Below are 18,218 nucleotides of genomic sequence, written 5' to 3' on the forward strand. Positions count from 1 at the left end.
GAGGTGGCGTCAATGCAGTCATCAATGTAGCGGAGGAAGAGGTGGGAGTGGTGCCGGTGTAATTACGGAAGATCAACTGCTCTACGTATCCAACAAAGAGACAGGCATAGCTGGGGCCCATACGTGTGCCCATGGCTACCCCTTTGGTCTGGAGGAAGTGGGAGGATTCAAAGGAGAAATTGTTAAGGGTGAGGACCAGTTCGGCCAAATGAATGAGAGTGTCGGTGGAAGGGTACTGTTGGGGACGTCGAGAGAGGAAAAAACAGAGGACTTGGAGGCCCTGGTCATGGCGGATGGAGGTGTAGAGGGATTGGATATCCATGGTGAAGATGAAGCGTTGGGGTCCGGGGAAACGGAAGTCTTGGAGGAGGTGGAGGGCGTGGGTGGTGTCTTGAATATATGTGGGGCATTCCTGGACTAGGGGGGATAGGTAGAGATGAGTTCAGTGGGACAGGAGCATGCTGAGACAATGCGTTGGCCAGGGTGGCCAGGCTTGTGGATCTTGGGAAAGAGGTAGAACCGGACAGTGTGGGGCTCCCGGACTATGAGGTTGGAAGCTGTGGATGGGAGATCTCTTGAAGTGATGAGGTTCTGTATGGTCTGGGAGATGATGGTTTGGTGATGGGGGGGTAGGGTCATGGTCGAGGGGGCGGAAGGAAGAGGTGTCCTCGAGTTGGTGTTTGGCTTCAGCGATGTAGAGGTCAGTGCGCCAGACTACCACTGTGCCCCCTTTATCCGCTGGCTTGATGGTGAGGTCGGGATTGGAGCAGAGGGATTGGAGGGCTGCGCGTTGTGAGTGTGAGAGGTTGGAGTGGGGCAGGGGGGTGGACAGGTTGAGGCGGTTAATGTCCCGGCGGCAGTTGGAAATGAAGAGGTCGAGGGCAGGTAATAGGCCAGCGCGGGGTGTCCAGGTGGATGCAGTGTGTTGGAGGTGGGCGAAGGGGTCTTCGGAAGGTGGGCGGGAGTCCTGATTGTGAAAGTAGGCTCAGAGGCGGAGGCGGCGGAAGAAGTGTTCAACGTCACGGCATGTATTAAGTTCCTTGATGCGTGGACGGAGGGGGATGAAGGTGAGTCCTTTGCTGAGGACTGATCGTTCGTCCTCAGTGAGGGGGAGGTCTGGAGGGATGGTGAAAACTCGGCAGGGCTGGGAGCTGGGATCTGGTGTGGGTGTGGAGCTGGGAGTGGGGGCAGAACCGGTAACTGGAGTGGGTGTGATGGTGGGGGGAATGGGGATGGAGTCGTGAGCAGGGGTGGTGTTCCCCTCAGGGTTCTGGGAGCCGGGAATGGTGACAGTGGGATCTGTGGGGGGCATGTCAGTAGAATGCAGGTGCGTGGCGTTGGTGGGGGCGGAAGTGGTGGCAGACATGGCAGTAGGGGTGGCGGAAGTCACTGAGCGTGTGACATCAGCGATGATGTGAGGGGTGGAAGTGATGTCACGTGTGATGCATGAGGAATTGTGAGGGGTGGACGTGGCTGTGGGAGTGGCCATTATGGGGCGGAAGTGACATCATCAATCAGCGTGGGGTGGCAGCTGCACCAGCCACATGGCTAATGGCGTCCGAGAAGTTCCAGAGGCCAGTGGAATCTTCTGGAATGTTTGCAGAGTGCTGATTATGGAGGTGGGTAGATAAAAGTTTGTTGTACTTACAGTTTTTGATGTTTGAGATGGAGTTGAGATACTGTTTGTTGACAGTATGAATTCTCCTGAGGATGTAGTACAGAGTGGGTCCTTTGCAATTATGAGAGAGTGTGGCCCTCAGCTGAGGCAGGGCTGACTGTAGAGAGGTTAGGTCCCGGCACATTGCTGCAAGCGTGGAGGATCTTGAAGGAGAACCGTTGCTGTTGTTTTTGAATCTGTAGTCTGTCCTGTTTGGATCCGAACTCTGCTGGTTTAACGGTGGTCCGGAGTCCGTGTGGGATGAGTTGGTTATGGAGGAAGGCACTGAGGAAGCAAATGTGACTGTGGTAGCGAATTTGTTTCAGGACATGGTTGAAGAGCTTCAGGGCAGAGGAAATGACCTGGGAGTTGCAGGTGGGAGAGGGACTCCCTGAGATTCTTGTAGAGAGAGGAGGAAAACTTCTTCAAGGTCAGCTTTAGCTTCGTCACTGAAGGCCGCGCAAAATGTACTGCCTCCGTGGCTTTAAACCGCGTCTCAAGTAGACACTGCTGTTCCCCCTTCTGATGTTTCCGGCTAGCCGAATAGGAAATAACTAATCCCTTAGCAAAGGCCTTAGCAGTCTCCCATAGCGTAGATGGACGACTAGCCGTGCCTGAGTTGATAGTCAAGAAACTCCTTCAAAAAGTATTCCACAAATTTGGAATCCTTAAGGAAAAAAGGGTCCAAATGCCAGTGCCACAAACCTAACCCTTCACTCTTGGCCTTAACCTTCAAATATACTGCCGCGTGATCAGAGATAGCTGTATTGCCAATTTTACAACCCACAATCGAATCCAGAAGGGCCGAGGGAGCCAGAAAGTGGTCAATCCTTGTGTGACATTTATGTGGGTTTGAAAAAAAGGTGAAATCCCTGCCAGTAGGGTGAAGACATCTCCAAATATCCACCAGCCCCAACTCCTCGTACAAGTCAACCACCTGCTTGGCCTGTGAAGAAATAGTTGGGGGCCCACAAGGCATCCTGTCCACTGTCGGATCCAAAAGACAATTAAAATCCCCCCTATAATAATGTGCAGTGTTCCAAAAGCACTCAATTTAATAACGTGAACGGAAGATTTTTCTGGATAAGTACCGCCACTCCCCTACTTTTTAGTAGTAAAGGATGAAAGGAATACATGGTCATAACCCCCCTGTTGTAATTTCAGGTGTTCCCCATCATCAAGATGGGTTTCCTGCAACAAAGCGATATCAACCCTTTCCCTCTTAAGGCTGGAAAGCACTTTATTCCTTTTAACAGGTGAATTACTTCCTTAATGTTCCAGGTGCACCATTTAATAAGACACTTAGCTATATCCCCTTTCAGAGACCCTTGAACCCCTCAGAGGGAGAACCCTGCTTACAAAGTGCCGAACATAAGTAAATAAAGACTCATAAAGTCAAAGAACTATATATACAAAAACTACACTATCGTAAATATAAACAACTATTACTAGCAAAAAACTACAAAGAAAACCAACTATAAAACCTTGAATGGAAGACTCTTCCCCCTGCCCATAGGGGGCACTCACCCTACCCATTCCCTCCTTCACAGCTCCTTCAAACCCGGACTGTGCCCCAGCCTTAGGCCAGAAAAAAAAAGATCCATAAATCAACAGAAAAAATACCAAGTCAGGAAGAGCACTCCACCCATCCCTGGCTTCATGTCACCCCTACCTGTGACTAAAGGAGGAACAGAACAAACAAACAAAAGGGAGGGACAACAAAGAATGTCCACAAAAATTCCCACCAGAAAATCCGTTATTAAAAAAAAAGGAACAACTTATTCCTAGGTCTTTTCCCACTTTCCAAAAAGGAAATTATTAGGGAGAAAGAAAGGAATAAAAAATAGGAAGGGAGAACATGGGGAAAGACAGAAAAGAGAACAAACATTAACCGTATTCTTCAGGCCAATCCGTCTATTTTAAAGTGTCTACAAAGTTTTTAGCTTTATCCGCTGAGTCAAATGTATAAACAGAGTCCTCGTGGCTGAAATGGAGCACTGCGGGGTACCTCATGGAGTACGGGATGCCTAGATTCCTCAGCCTTTTTTTAACTTCATCAAAGGACTTCCTCTTTCGAATTACACCTGCAGAGAAATCCTGGAAAACACATGATTTTTGACCCCTTGTACAGCAGTGCCTGTGAATCTTTTCCCAGGGATCTGGAAGCTTCTATGACTTTTTGCTTGTACTTATATGAGTGGAAGTGCACTAGGACCGGGCAGAGGTGCTGCACTGGGCCTGACCTGTGCACTATAACCCAATAAGCCCTTTCAATCTGCAGCCTGCTGGACTCCATGTGAGGTCATCGATATGGTCTCGCAAGGCCTGCACTTCTCGCTCCAGCTCCTAGATCCGACTGGATGAGGACTCCATCGCAGCTTCCGAAACTTTAGTTCGACCCTCCACCTTTTCCTGCTCATGCTTCTGCAGCATGGATGCAATAGGTTGGACCTGGGCACGAATCTCCTCACGGATCTCCTCAATTGCAGGCCCAACTTTCAAGGTAAGTCTTTCCATCGCCGCAGCCAATTCCTGTGAGTCTGTCAGATCCCTGGGGGGTTCAGGGGAGGTTGCTGCAGTCTGTGGTGTGGTAGGTGCTGCAGGGGAGTGTCCTCCCTGCTGCTGTTTCCCTTTGGCATCCTTCCCACTCCCAAATATTAACAAATATGTGTTCTGTAAGGTTTTAAACTAATAATTCCACCACATAAGTTGGCCAGGGATGGCAAAAAACACCAGTATGCCTTGGCTGTTAGGCAGAGCTGTCCACAGCAATTCCACAGAATCGCCGCCATCTTGCCGAGTCTGCACAAGTCTTCTTAAGGACTTAACTGTCCATACTCCTCACACCTACAGAAGCAAAAAGCGACATTTATACATTAAAGTTTAATTAGTTAGAAATATAAACATCTAGTTTGGAGTCACATGCAGGATAGACCATATAAGGATGGCAGATTTCTATCCCTAAAGAATATTGGTGAACCAGATTGATGTTGGCATAGTCCCCATTAAATTAGCTTTTAATTGCAGATATTTACTAAATTTGAATTTCATAATTTGCCAAGGTGGGATTCAAATCCATGTCCCAGAATATTAAGATCAGGATTGTTAACTCAGTGACATGACCAGAGTGCCACCAAGCAACCAAGATTTTAACCATGTCCATTTACTCAATGTGGCCAAAATACCTTCATTGTTTCATATCTGTGCTTGGTGTCCAAAGCATAGCCCATTGTTCTCAGATTATCTCTGCATTTTTGTTTTGACAGTTAAAAACTGTAATTTTCAATTGTTGTGTGGTGAAAATAACCTCAATGAACAATGAGAAAACTCAATATCCAGGCGATCATCCTATCTTTTACTGAGATGCATTTTTCTGCTCAGTTCCTTTTTGTTGAAGACAATCTTCAAAGAAAGTACTTCTACATCAAAGAGATTTATAAGTGTCAGATCTTTTAGCCATCATCACTTTCTATTCTTTGTGCTGTTGCAAAATGCAGTTATAAACTCTGTCAACATTTTATATATATATACACTAGAGATGTTGTCATATTAAGAATTAGACCAAAAGAAGATCTTCTGTGAATGCTAATCCTGTATATATGCTATGTTTATTTCAATTTATGTTTTAGAGTATCCTGGCAACGCTACTGCTTCAGTACTATTGTTACATTTGGAAGTTAATTTTGTGGAGCCTCTGTATGGTTGTTGAAGGCAGTGATGTCTTCAACATCCAAATTGACAGTCAACATACTCTTTTTTTTAGGAATCAACCATAATTTATCTTTATTATAATATTAGAGAAACGACAAAACATTATGGGAGAGAACAAAGACATGGTTTGCAATTAATGGGATCAGCACTCAGCAATGAGTAAAGAGAATTACCTGTAGTGCCTTTTTCTTCAAACTCATGGATACTTATAGAGTCTTTAGCCTTCATCCCAAACTACTTCTTATCTGTGTACTACCCCTCAGCAAAATCATCCAAAGACACAAATTCAATTTCTCCCTGAATGTTGATAATGTCCAGCTCTACCTTATCACATCTCCCTCAACCCTTCCACTTAGTTGGGTTTGTCAATTAGTTTGTCCAGCATAAGAGAATTGGACAAACAGAAATTTCCTCCAATAAAATACTGGGAAGACCAAAGCAACCTTCTTTGGTCCCTGCCTCAAAATCCATTCCCTCGCCATCAAGTTCATATCTCTTCCAAGCAACTGACTGAGGTCAAAACAGATTATTCACAGCCTTGGTGTAGGATATCCTCATCATCACGAAGATTTCCATTATAATGCCCTGTACTGCCTGTAAACCCTCTCCTAATTTAAACCAGCAACACAGAAAATCTATTAAAAATCAAGAGGCAAAGAACTATCCCAAAAGTCACTATTTAAAATAAAAACTAACAACTTTATTCTTTAAGTCCAACAAAGAATATAACTATTCAAAATAGTTAATATCAAAATACTAAATTCAAACTTGATTGGAGTTTGGTACCTTGGGGCATAATTTAAACTGATTGGTTGAATTTGAATTTGTTTTTGTCCCATAGCAACCCAGCTACTGCTAGCTGTTAGATCAAATGTTACAATTTATATTTTCCAATACTCTGTGTGCTTGCTAAGTCCTTGCCAGCCTTTCAACTCTTGTAAAAGTAAAGTATCTCTATACCTTCATAACACATTCCCCTTTAAGAAAAGATGAACCATCATAATGAAAAGATGGTTTCTTTTCTTTTCCAATTCTTTAAACACATTACCATACATACAGATAACTTTAATCTAAGTTCACCTCAACTTCTTCCCATATATATAAAGTTTAGATGACATTTGTACTTATTCAGTGTTTAATAAACTTTATATATAGATGAAATATATATATATATAAAACTTCGAATAAATACAAATCTCATCTAAACTTTGTCAGGTAAATCCACACTAATGCATCTGCAATTACATTCGTACAACCCGCAAAATGTACGATTTTTAAATTTAAAATCTTTAACATAAGTTTGGTGAAGCTAAAACTGGTTTGGTGGTTAATATTGCTTTCAAATGGTCAAATGCCTCCTGGCATTGTTCTGTCCACTGAAACCTGTGTTCTTCTTCAGCAAATCAGTTAACGGTGCCACTATACTGTTGACATTTGGAACAAACTTCCAATAGAACCTGCTGAATCCTAAGAATCGAAGCACATCTTTCTTCGAGGTTGGTGATGGAAATTCCTCGATGGCCTTTGTCTTTGCGTTCCGTGGGGTCAACCTTCAATGACCGATGTTATGTCCCAAGAACGTCATCTCTGCTTTTACGAATTCAGTTTTGGTTAAGTTTATTAACACTTTTGCTTCTTGTAGTCATTCAAAGAGCTCTGCCAACTGTACCATGTGATCTTTCCAGGATTTAGTAAAGATCACTGCATCGTCCAAATAGTGGACAGTTTGTTTAGTGCACCACAACTATTTACATGAGTCTTTGGAATGTGGCGGGTGCATTAAATTGATATAGCCCATTTGGAGTTACAAAAGCAGAAATTTCTTTCGCCATCTCTGTTAAAGGTACCTGACAGTAACCATGCAGTAAGTCCAACTTGGTGATATAACTGGCTTGTCCGACTTTCTTGATATAGCCCTTCAATCTTGGAATTGGATATGAGTCTGATTTTGTAACGGCATTGACCTTCCAATAATCCATGCAAAACTATTGAGTCCCGTCAGTTTGGGAACTAACACGATCGGCGAACTCTACTCGCTCTGGCTCGGTTCAATGATATCCTCGTCTGGACCTGTCTGGCCTTGAAAAGATTAAGCCAACAGGGGTGTTGTTTTATCGGAACAGTATTCCCTATATCTACTTCATGTACAATAGCATTAATCCTCCCCATAGGATTCTTCCATATGTCTTTATTCTGCAGCAACAAACCTTTCAACTGTGCTCTATGCTCCTGAGACAGATAGTTTACTAACCTATCCGAGTCCTCAAGGACTTCTTCATTTTTAATCTATTTTAAGGCACATCAAAATCCACCCCATCTGGATTTGATTTCTCACTCTGTGGGGCAGTAACTATCACCTGTTTCCCCAGTTCTTTCTCTCTGAGTATAATGCGGTTTCAACATGTTCACCTGACATACCCGATACCGTATTTTTCTATCTGGCATCTTTACTAGATAGTTCACATCACTCATTTTTTTTCTCAACATGATGGGGACCACTAAACCTGGATTTGAAGGGATCTCCTATCACTGGTAACAGTACTAACACGTCATCCCCTTGGAAAAATGTCTGAGTCACAGAGTTTTTATCTACTACCTGCTTCATTCTACACTGTGCCCTCTTTTGGTGCTGCTTACCTAACTCACCTACTCGATTTAATCTCTCCCTCACCTCTGATACATAATCTGAGTGTGAAATCTTCCACTTTGGCCCTGTCAATTTTTCTTTAATTAATTTCAAAGGTCCTCTCACTTCATGCCCAAATATTAACTCGAAGGGAATGAAATGAGTCGATTCATTTGGGGTATCTCTAATGGCAAACAATGCGAATGGGATACATTATCCCAATCACTCAGGCAATCCTGATAGGATACTCACAACACGGTCCTCAAGGTCTGATGCCACCTTTCAAAAAGTTCCCTTGGACTCAGGATGAAATGCGCTGGATTTAGAGTGCTGTATATCTAAGCTATCCATAAAATCCTTAAAATTTTGACCCTTGGTCCAACTGAATCTCTCTGGGTAGCCCATACCGTGCAAAGAAAGCTACACTCCTCTCCCATCCTTTGTGCCTTGATACACCATAATGGAGTTGCCTCTGGAAATCTGGTAGACACATCCATTATGGTTAACAAGTACTGGTTTCTACTTTTAGTTCTGGGATGGGGCCTACACAATCAATTATAACCCACGTGAAAGGGGTTTGTACGAATTGGCAACAAAGGTGGTTTTATTACCGCCTGTGGCTTACCTACCATTTGGCATGTATGACACATATGGCAAAAGTTAACCACATCCTTGTGCATTCCAGACCAATATAAATGTTTTTGTACCTTAGCCTGAGTCTTTCGTACCCCTAGGTGACCTCCTACAGGTAGTTCATGTGCTACCCATAACACCTCCTGTCTATATGCTACCGGCAACACAATCTGGTGCACTTCGGCCCATTTCTCCTCTGCACTAACCTGCCGTGGTCTCCACTTCTATCTTAGGATTCTATCTTTCAGATAATAACCCTCAGGAATATCCTTTGCCTCCTTTTCGGAGTACGCATCCATTACATATCTGTTATCATGTTGTCTTGCTGTTGCAAGTCCCTTAACCTTTCAGGACAAAACACTTCTCTTTGACCCTCTGCATGTTCAGATTATTCCTGCATCATTACATCAAACAGGGTGGCCACTCACTGAACCTCCTTCATCTCTCTCTTTAGTTTTTGCTTCATGCTATGACTTACAATAGTGGGATCTGGTTACTACACAGTCTGGGAAAATACCAGGATATTTCTGTGTTAACTCTTCAGTTTCTTAGTCTTCCTTGAGCTTCTCCACAACAAGGTGTGTCACTCCCACCTTGGACCCTGCTAAATCGTTCTCAAGAACAAACTGAATTCCTGGAACTAACACTCTGTCAATCACTCCCATTGTAATGTCCCCAGTCTAGAGTTGGCACTCCAATCTGTTCTTACATAGGGTAATGCTAAATTTCTGTCCATCTATCCCACAAATTACTACACTCTTGGGTAACAGATCAGAAAGAGTGCAAGTTTGCTTATCTCTTACTTTCAATGACTGGTTAGATCCTGTATCTCTCAAAATTATAACTTCTTGTCATTCTCCACCTGTTCTTTCTGAGTTACCTTTATCCACAGAGGTGAATTCTTTAGAAATCAGGTACTAACTCCATACCCAGCCCCTGCCTAGGCTGTGCACTCTTTTTGGTTTTTCTTGGGGTTTTCTTTACTAGTTTCATTAATAATACTGGCTTAGCTTCTTTTACCATGTCTTTTCCCACAGTGCCTTTCTTTCACAACCAACACTGTGACTTTAACTGTCCCACTTTACCACAATAGAAACACCTGAGGCCTTTCACAACCTTTCTACCCTCTTGGGCTTCTTTTTTAACCTGGGGTAAACTCTTACCAGTGTAAGACCTCCCCTTCTTCCAAATTCTATCCCTCACAGGACAAACTATTGGCTGGAAGTTTGTCTTTTGCACCAACATGTATTCATCAACTAATTCTGCTGCCCTTCTCACTTCCTGAACTTTCTGTTCTTCCATGTGAATTCTTACCATCTCTGGAAGTGAGTTTTAAACTCCCACAGCAGAATAGTCTCTCTTAGAGCCTCGTAGGTCCTATCTATTTTTAAAACACACACCCAAGTATCAAAATGACTATGTTTAATTCTTTCGAACTCAACATAAGTCTGACCTGATTCCTCCTTTATGCTTCTGGCACCAATTCATAAACACTTAAAATACCTTGTTTGACCTCTTTATAATCTTTTGACCCCTCATCTGACAGTGCGGCAAATACCTCACTAGCTCTGCCTACCAGTTTAGCCTGAACTATCTGGACCCATAAATTCCCAGACCACTCCATCTGCCTAGACAATTTTTAAAATGAAATAAAAAAGGCTTCATCATCTTTCTCATCAAAATGTGTCAGAGTTTTGAAATATTTGTAATTATCACTACTTTCTCTTTTAATCTCCATCCTGTTAACTTGAATTGGCTGACTAAGTTGCAATTTCTCAAATTCAAATTCTCTTTGTGTCTCTCCCTTTCTTCTCTCTCTCTCTTTTGTCTCTCTCTTTGCTCAGCTAAGAACCTTCTCTCTCTCCTTTCCCCTTCTCTTTCTCTTTCTCTCTCTTTCTCTTTCTTCTCTCTCTTTCTCTCTCCCTTTGTTTATCTTCTAACTCCATTTTCCTCAATTGTAATTTAAGTTTTTCTACCTCTACTGCACTTGACTGTTTCTCTGACACACCTAACTGTTTGAGTAACTCCCTTACAACTTCAGCTTTTGTTCTGTCCTTGGTTAAACCCAAAGCTAACTTCTTTGCTAATTCTAAAAGTATGGCCTTTTTCTTTCCTTCTAAGCTTTCTTGGCAAATTGAGAATCATCTTCAAATCCCAGAACCTCTTTAGCAATTTTAACCACCATTTCTCTCACTTCTAATTTAATTGACCACAAGTCACTGAAGTTAAACAGATCGTTTCACCTACGTTTTATTTCAAGATCTAGGAGACTAACTTGCAAGTGTTAAATCTACAGGCTTGTTACGTACCCCATATCTATTCAAATCTGTCCAAATCCTAGACTGGATCTACCTAAACCAGTTCAGACCGCGAATCTGAGACCCAAACTTTTCAAATCCTGGTGATGAGCCCTCAAACTGTTACAAAACAGGGTAAACCCCTCTGCTAATTTAAACCAGCAACCCAAAAAAGATTCACCCCGTGCTACAATCATTTAAAAATTGAGAGGCAAAGGACCATCCTAAAAGTCATTACTTAAAGTAAAAATTAACTTTATTCTTTAAGTCTAACAAAAAATATTAATTAACAACTGTTTACAAATCCTTTCTCTTAAACCTATCTTTTACCTCCACTCAATAATACCAGTCCAATAAAAATTCCCAATTACAATTTACAAAATAAAAAATCATGTTTCAAAGCCAGTCAGTTTTGCCAAGTTTCCTCTGTAGATTCTCTCTCCAGGTTGGCCTCGATGTTCTGCTGCACAGACTTATAGATTGGTACCTTTCAGAGAGCTGTTCTGCTGGCAGTCTGTACCTGTTGGTGGCTTGGCTGTTGTCCACTTTTTTTTGCTAACTGTTAAAAATGTCTGACATTTATACCCCAAAACATTGGATCGTTTCATCAGTTGTAATATTATCAAAATACTAAATTCAAACTTGATTGGAATTTGGTATCTTGGGGCATAATTTAAAATGTTTGGCTGAATTTGTATTTTTTTTTCTCAAAGCAACCCGGCTTCTTCTAGGTGTTTGACCAAATGTTACATTTTAAATTTTCCAGTACTCTGTGTTTGCTAAGTCCTTGCCAGCCTTTCAACTCTCTTAAAGGTACAAGACCTCTACAACTTCATAACACTGCCCATGTCTTAGCTCATCTGGTGCTGAAACTCCTATTCATTCCTTTCTTAGCTCCACACTTGAATATTTAAATATTCCTTTGGTTAGCCTCAAATCTTAAACAATACATAAATCTGAGCTTATCCTAACTTGGCTACCTACATTGTAAATTACGCCATCTCCCATTCATCCAACTATTGCTTCCTGGCCTCGAATTTTAAATGATTTTCAGTGTTTTCAAATTATGGTCTCCCTCTCTAACTTTTCCAGCCCTCGAGCACTGTCAAGATCTGCGCATTCCTCCAATTCTGGCCTTTTGAATTATCTTGATTTTCAGCACACGAACATGCTTTCAGCCTCTTAGGTCTGAAGCTGAGAAATAAACTTCCGAAGCCTCTCCACTGCTCAATCATACGCACCTTGTTTTGGATGCTCCTTTAAACTTGCTTCTTTGACCAGACTTTTGGTAATCTGTGCGAATGTCTTGGTATGTGGTTCATTGTCAAATTGTATTTGGTGGTGTTGCTGGGGAGTGCCTTGGGACATTTTATATCATGTTAAAAATACTGTATCGATACAAGTTATTATGTGGACAAATATCCAATTACTACAATGTATGTAGCTGTCTCATCTAAGTGATATTTTGACTTAATCCCCTAAAATACACTGGTGACAATTTTCATGTATAAATTTTATGATGGGTTGTGTTATTTTTGGATAAGTTAAGTAAACTGATTAAGATTATAAATGATAATTTGTGCAATAGACAGAAAAGTCTTACTTGGTTTTTTCTTCTTACCTTAGCCCTAAAGCTACCTTTTGATCCAATGAAGATTATCCTGTTTACTAATTTTGACTTCTTTATAAACTGGCTGCAATACTTTCGATACGAATATCTAAATGTGCCATAGAGAGACTTGTGAGGCATTGTCACTTACTAAAAGTGAATAGATGAATATTAGGAAGATGTCACTGGATAAGAAACCGGTTAACATGGTTATGGTGCCCATTTTTCACAATGCTGACAAAGCAGACGCTACAGACTGTTAGTCTTTTATGGTGTGCAAGATACTGAAAATAATTCCAAAGAGTTAACTGGTGGATTGCATGTGTGACAATAATTTAGGAAATAGCAGACATTATTTTTAAACACTGGTTTATTTTAATTTTTGACTTTCATGACAAGGCGTGCAGATATTACCCATTACTTTTAGCACAACTGAATTTGTATCCTGGCCCATTTCAGAAGATAGTTCATGCTTTGAAGGAGCAAATGCTGCCCAGCCAACCACCTTGATCTTTTTCATAAAGGCACATCCAACAGAACTCTGAAAGTCTCCATGAAGTACTCATAGACCTCCAAAAAGTAATTGACAAGTTATTCATGAAATGTAATTCATTAAATTCGGGCTGTGGAGATTCAGAGTAAAACTTGGCAGTGACAAGAAATTGGCTGAAGAGTTGAAAAGAGTAAGCACTTGTCAGAAGTTATGCCAACAGGGGGGAGGTGATGCATTAAGAGCAGATATTAAATTTTGAATTTTAAACTGCTTCATTTTAAAGGATAGAAGAAAGCAGTTTTTAAATGAAATTCAAATACTCTTTACTTTTGATCTAATATGTAGTACAGTCTCAAGTATGAAGATTTAACACCACACATTAGTTAATTATTTTTCAAACCTTCACATCCAACAAAGAAGCAACTGTGTGCAGTGTGCCTTGGTATAGTCTGTTTTGATTCTACAGCAATTTATTTTATTGGCTTGATTTTTCTGTACGCTGCCCAAAGTACGTCGTACAATTCTTTGTTATATTGTAATATGCTGCTAACATTAAGTGTGCTCATTTATTTGTTCCTGGAAAATATGTGTCTCAAATACTGCAGCATTGTAAGAATATTTATTCCAGATTAAGATTACCAGGGATACCTTGGGCAACATACAGAAAAAAATCATGCAAATAAAACAAAATGCTGTAGTATCAAAACAGAGTACACTGAGCACAGTTGCTTCTTTATTGAATGTGAAGGTTTGAAAAATAATTAACTAATGTGTGGTGTTAAATCTTCATGCTTTGAGATGTGGTCCCTGGTTTGAAAGTGAATACAGCAACCATTTAGCAAACCAGTAGATCCCAGAAACAGCATCATGATAACTCACCAATGTGTTTTGGGGACATTGGCTCCAGGAGAAGTAAAGGAAAAGATACTAATCTTGTTTTAATAATGACATGAAATCTTTACTCTGCTCCTCCTAATGCATGGACAAAAATGGGATCTAAATGATGACAAGCCCTAACAAAGCAGCAATGGTCTCAATACTGCATTGCAGAAGCAGGTGAGATTTTGTGCTTACGTGCTGGAGTGGGTCTTCCATCCACAAACCTCAAATGCAAAAGTGCTGCTCAGACATGGCAAAACTTAGCATTCTCAAAAGACCTATGAATTAGAAAGACAACCACCCAAAATAATAATAATGTGGAAATTTGGAATGCAACTTTTTTTTGTTAAAAAAATGCCATTTGCTTGATTAGTTGCCATTGAATTCTTTACAGGAATTTCTGATATTATTCTAACATAGCAATCATAAACATATTTCATGTATCCCATATTATTTTATACAAACTGGCATGAAGTCATAATTGCATTGAAAGAAAAACATGTATTCTCATTTAGTGAGACATTAGCTGAAATAATTTTACTACATGAAGTGGCTTTCACTGTAGTATATGATGTAGTCTGTGATTTCTTTGAAATTAGAAACTGTGCAATGACCTTTAGCAGGTCACTCCATGATGCTCAGATTACACCCTGAACCCATATTTCAATGTGTCCAAGAACTGCAATGGTACAGGTTATCCACTTTCTAAACAGAGGGAACATTTTTAACATTTACAAAGTTCTGTTGCCATTGAGCTCTATGTCAGTGCATCTGACAGTGTTATCTTTTCTATGGGTTTCCCTCATGTTACAATAGGGATTACAATTCAAAATCCCTTCATTGGCTGTAAAGCAATTTGAGACATAGTGGTTGTAAACGATGTTCTATAAAATTGATGTACCTGCTGGATGTAATACATGCCATTATCGCATATCAGTGAAATCTGCTCATCTAGTTGTTATAATAACATGGACTATTTCTTTGCAGCAATAAGTAATAAAGATCTCAGTGCAACTGAGATGAAAGAGTAACTGTTACATTTGCTTCGTCAAATTGGAATTTCATGCCACACGCTGATAAAATAGTTGCCAAGAGTGTGATATAATTTGTTTAATTGTAATAATTTGTAAGGGTTTGCATTTGATAGTTTTTGTGGCATAACCCTCTGATTTCAGTCCCAAACTCCAGGAGTTGATGGCTTCAAACAGTTCCAAACAGATTGATTACCCACCCGCAAAACGTTCCAAAACATGGCAACAGCAATTGGAAGAGCAGGAGAGACTGCAGGTCTGTAATACGAGGGGAAGAAAGTTGGAACCTTCAGCATCACTCTCCATAACTCCAGGCTCCAGCATGAGTGTAAGAGTGCATAGTACCACATCTGTAACCATTCAAATTTGAGAATGGCTTTGGAAGGGATGAGTTATTTCATTATGTGAAGAAAGACACACCTCACTCCCATTCTGCACCTCTGCTCCCCAGAACGGGAGAAGGGAGGGAGTGAGGAAAATGAGAGATAGTTCACCCCCCCCCCCCCCAGCCTCGGGCAGGAGCATCTTGTGTTTTGACCTCAGCGATCCTCAATCTTTCCCCTGGGTTGGGCAGCCTCTGCTGGCTTTCGGCCAGGGTCTGAGCCTCCTGGTTTCTGCCTGCTGCCTTTCTGATATAGACTCAAAGAGATGTACAGCACGGAAACAGACCCTTCAGTCCAACTTGTCCATGCCGGCCAGATATCCCAACCTAATCCAGTCCCGCTTGCCAGCACTTGGCCCATATCCCTCCAACTCCTTCCTATTCATAAATCCATCCAGATGCCTCATAAATGGTGAAAATTGTACCAGCCTCCACCACTTCCTCTGGCAGCTCATTCCATACATGCACCACCCTCTGCATGAAAACGTTACCCCTTAGGTCCTTTTATATCATTCCCCTCTCACCCTAAACCTATGCCATCTAGTTCTGGACTCCCCCACCCTAGAGAAAAGACTTGTCTATTTATCCTATCCATGCCCCTCATGATTTTATAAACCTCAATAAGGACACCCCTCAGCCTCCGACACTGCAGGAAAAACAGCCCCAGCCTGTTCAACCTCTCCCTATAAGTCAAATCCTCCAACCCTAGCCACAACATTGTAAATCTTTTTTGAACCCTTTCAGATTTCACAACATCCTTCCGATAGGAAGAAGACCAGAATTGCATGCAATATTCCAACAGTGGCTTATCCAACATCCTGTACAGTCGCAACATGAGCTTCCTATACTCTGACCAATAAAGGAAAGCATACCAAACACCTTTTTCACTATCCTATCTACCTGTGACTCTACTTTCAAGGAGATATGAATCTGCACTGCAAGGTCTCTTTGTTCAGCAACACTCCCAAGGACCTTACCTTTAAGCGTATAAATCCCACTAAGATTTGCTTTCCCAAAATGCAATATGTCACATTTACCTAAATTAAATTCCATCTGCCACTCCTCAGACCATTGGCCCATCTGATACAGATCCCACTGTAATCTGAGATAAACTTCTTTGCTGTCCACTACCCCTCCAATTTTGGTGTTATCTGCAAATTGACTAACTATACATCCTATGTTCACATCAAAATCATTTATGTAAATGACAAAAAGTAGAGGGCTCAGCATCGATCCTTGTGGCACTCCACTGGTCACAGGCCTCCAGTCTGAAAAACAACCCTCCACCACCACCCTCTGTCCTCTACCTTCGAGCCAGTTCTGTATCCAAATGGCTAGTTCTCCCTGTATTCCATGAGATCTAACCTTGCTAACCAGTCTCCTATGGGGAACCTTGTCAAATGCCTTACTGAGGTCCATATAGATCACATCTACTGCACTGCCCTCATAAATCCTCTTTGTTAATTCTTCAAAAAACTCAATCAAGTTTGTGAGACATGATTTCCCACACACAAAGCCATGTTGACTATCCCTAATCAGTCCTTACCTTTCTAAATATGTGTAAATCCTGTCCCTCAGGATTCCCTCCAACAACCTGCCCACCATCAACATCAGGCTCACTGGTCTATAGTTCCCTGGCTTGTCCTTACCACCTTTCTTAAATAGTAGTACCACATTGTCCAATCTCCAGTCTTCCAGCACCTCACCTGTGATTATCAATGATACAAATATCTCAGCAAGGAGCCCTAGCATCCCACAGAGTTCTCTGGTACACCTGATCAGGTCCTGGGGATTTATCCACCTTTATGAGTTTCAAGACATCCAGCACCATCTCCTCTGTAATATGGATATTTTTCAAGATTTCACCATCTATTTCCCTACATTCTATATCTTCCATGTCTTTCTCCACAGTAAACACTGATGCAAAATACTCATTTAGTATCTCCCCCAGCTCCTGCAGTTCTACACAAAGGCTGCCTTGCTAATCTTCGAGGGACTCTATTCTCCCCCTAGTTATCATTTTGTCCTTAATGTATTTGTAAAAGCCCATTGGATTCTCTTTAACTCTATTTGCCAAAGCTGTCTCATGTCACCTTTTTGCCCTCCTGATTTCTCTCTTAACTGCCATTATACTCTTCTCAGTATTCATTTGATCTATCTGGTCGATACCTGACATATGCTTCCTTCTTTTTCTTAAACAAACCCTCAATTTCTTTAGTTATCCAGCATTCCCTACACCAACCAGCTTTTCCTTTCACAATAACAGGAATATATGGTCTCTGGACTCGGATTACCTCATGTCTGAAGGCTTCCCATTTTCCAGCTGTCCATTTACCTGTGAACATCTGCCCCCAGTCAGCTTTTGAAAGTTCGTGCCTTATACCCATCAAATTTAGCCTTCCTCCAATTTAGAATTTCAACTTTTAATTGATGGAAAATATCCTTTCCCATCACAATTTTAAACTAATGGAATTATGGTCGCTGGTGCCAAAGTGCTCCCTTACTTACACCTCAGTCACCTGTCCTGCCTTATTTCGCAAAAGTAGGTCAAGTATTGCATGTTCTCTCATAGGTACATCCACATACTGAATCAGAAAATTTTCTTGTACATACTTAACAAATTCCTCTGCATCCAAACTCTTAACACTATGACAGCCCAGTCGATGTTTAGAAAGTTTAAATCTGCTACCATTGTCAGTGGGAACAGGAAAAGAAACACATCAGCCTTGAAAACACCAAAGGGGGTTTCATCACCGGCCCAGTACAACAAACTCACTTTCCTAGCCGCACCTTCTCATTAACCCTCTTCCAACCGACACCTTCCCATCAACTCCACCCCACTCCCCTGCACCTTCCCCCCACCCGCATCTTACTATCAACCCCCACCTGCACTGCACCTT

The 18,218-nt window shown here is 41.5% G+C and overlaps 1 long non-coding RNA gene across 1 annotated transcript in view; it reads left to right on the forward strand.

Moving 5' to 3' along the window:
* The window catches only part of LOC122554554, a 58,631-nt gene that overhangs the window by 38,789 nt on the left and 1,624 nt on the right, over positions 1 to 18,218 (forward strand). The window contains exon 3 of the long non-coding RNA XR_006313021.1: positions 15,081 to 15,264. This is a non-coding gene — a long non-coding RNA (uncharacterized LOC122554554). The remainder of the gene's footprint in view (positions 1 to 15,080; positions 15,265 to 18,218) is intronic.

The sequence above is a fragment of the Chiloscyllium plagiosum genome, chromosome 11 (assembly GCF_004010195.1).
Source record: "Chiloscyllium plagiosum isolate BGI_BamShark_2017 chromosome 11, ASM401019v2, whole genome shotgun sequence".
Classification (NCBI taxonomy): Eukaryota; Metazoa; Chordata; class Chondrichthyes; order Orectolobiformes; family Hemiscylliidae; genus Chiloscyllium; species Chiloscyllium plagiosum.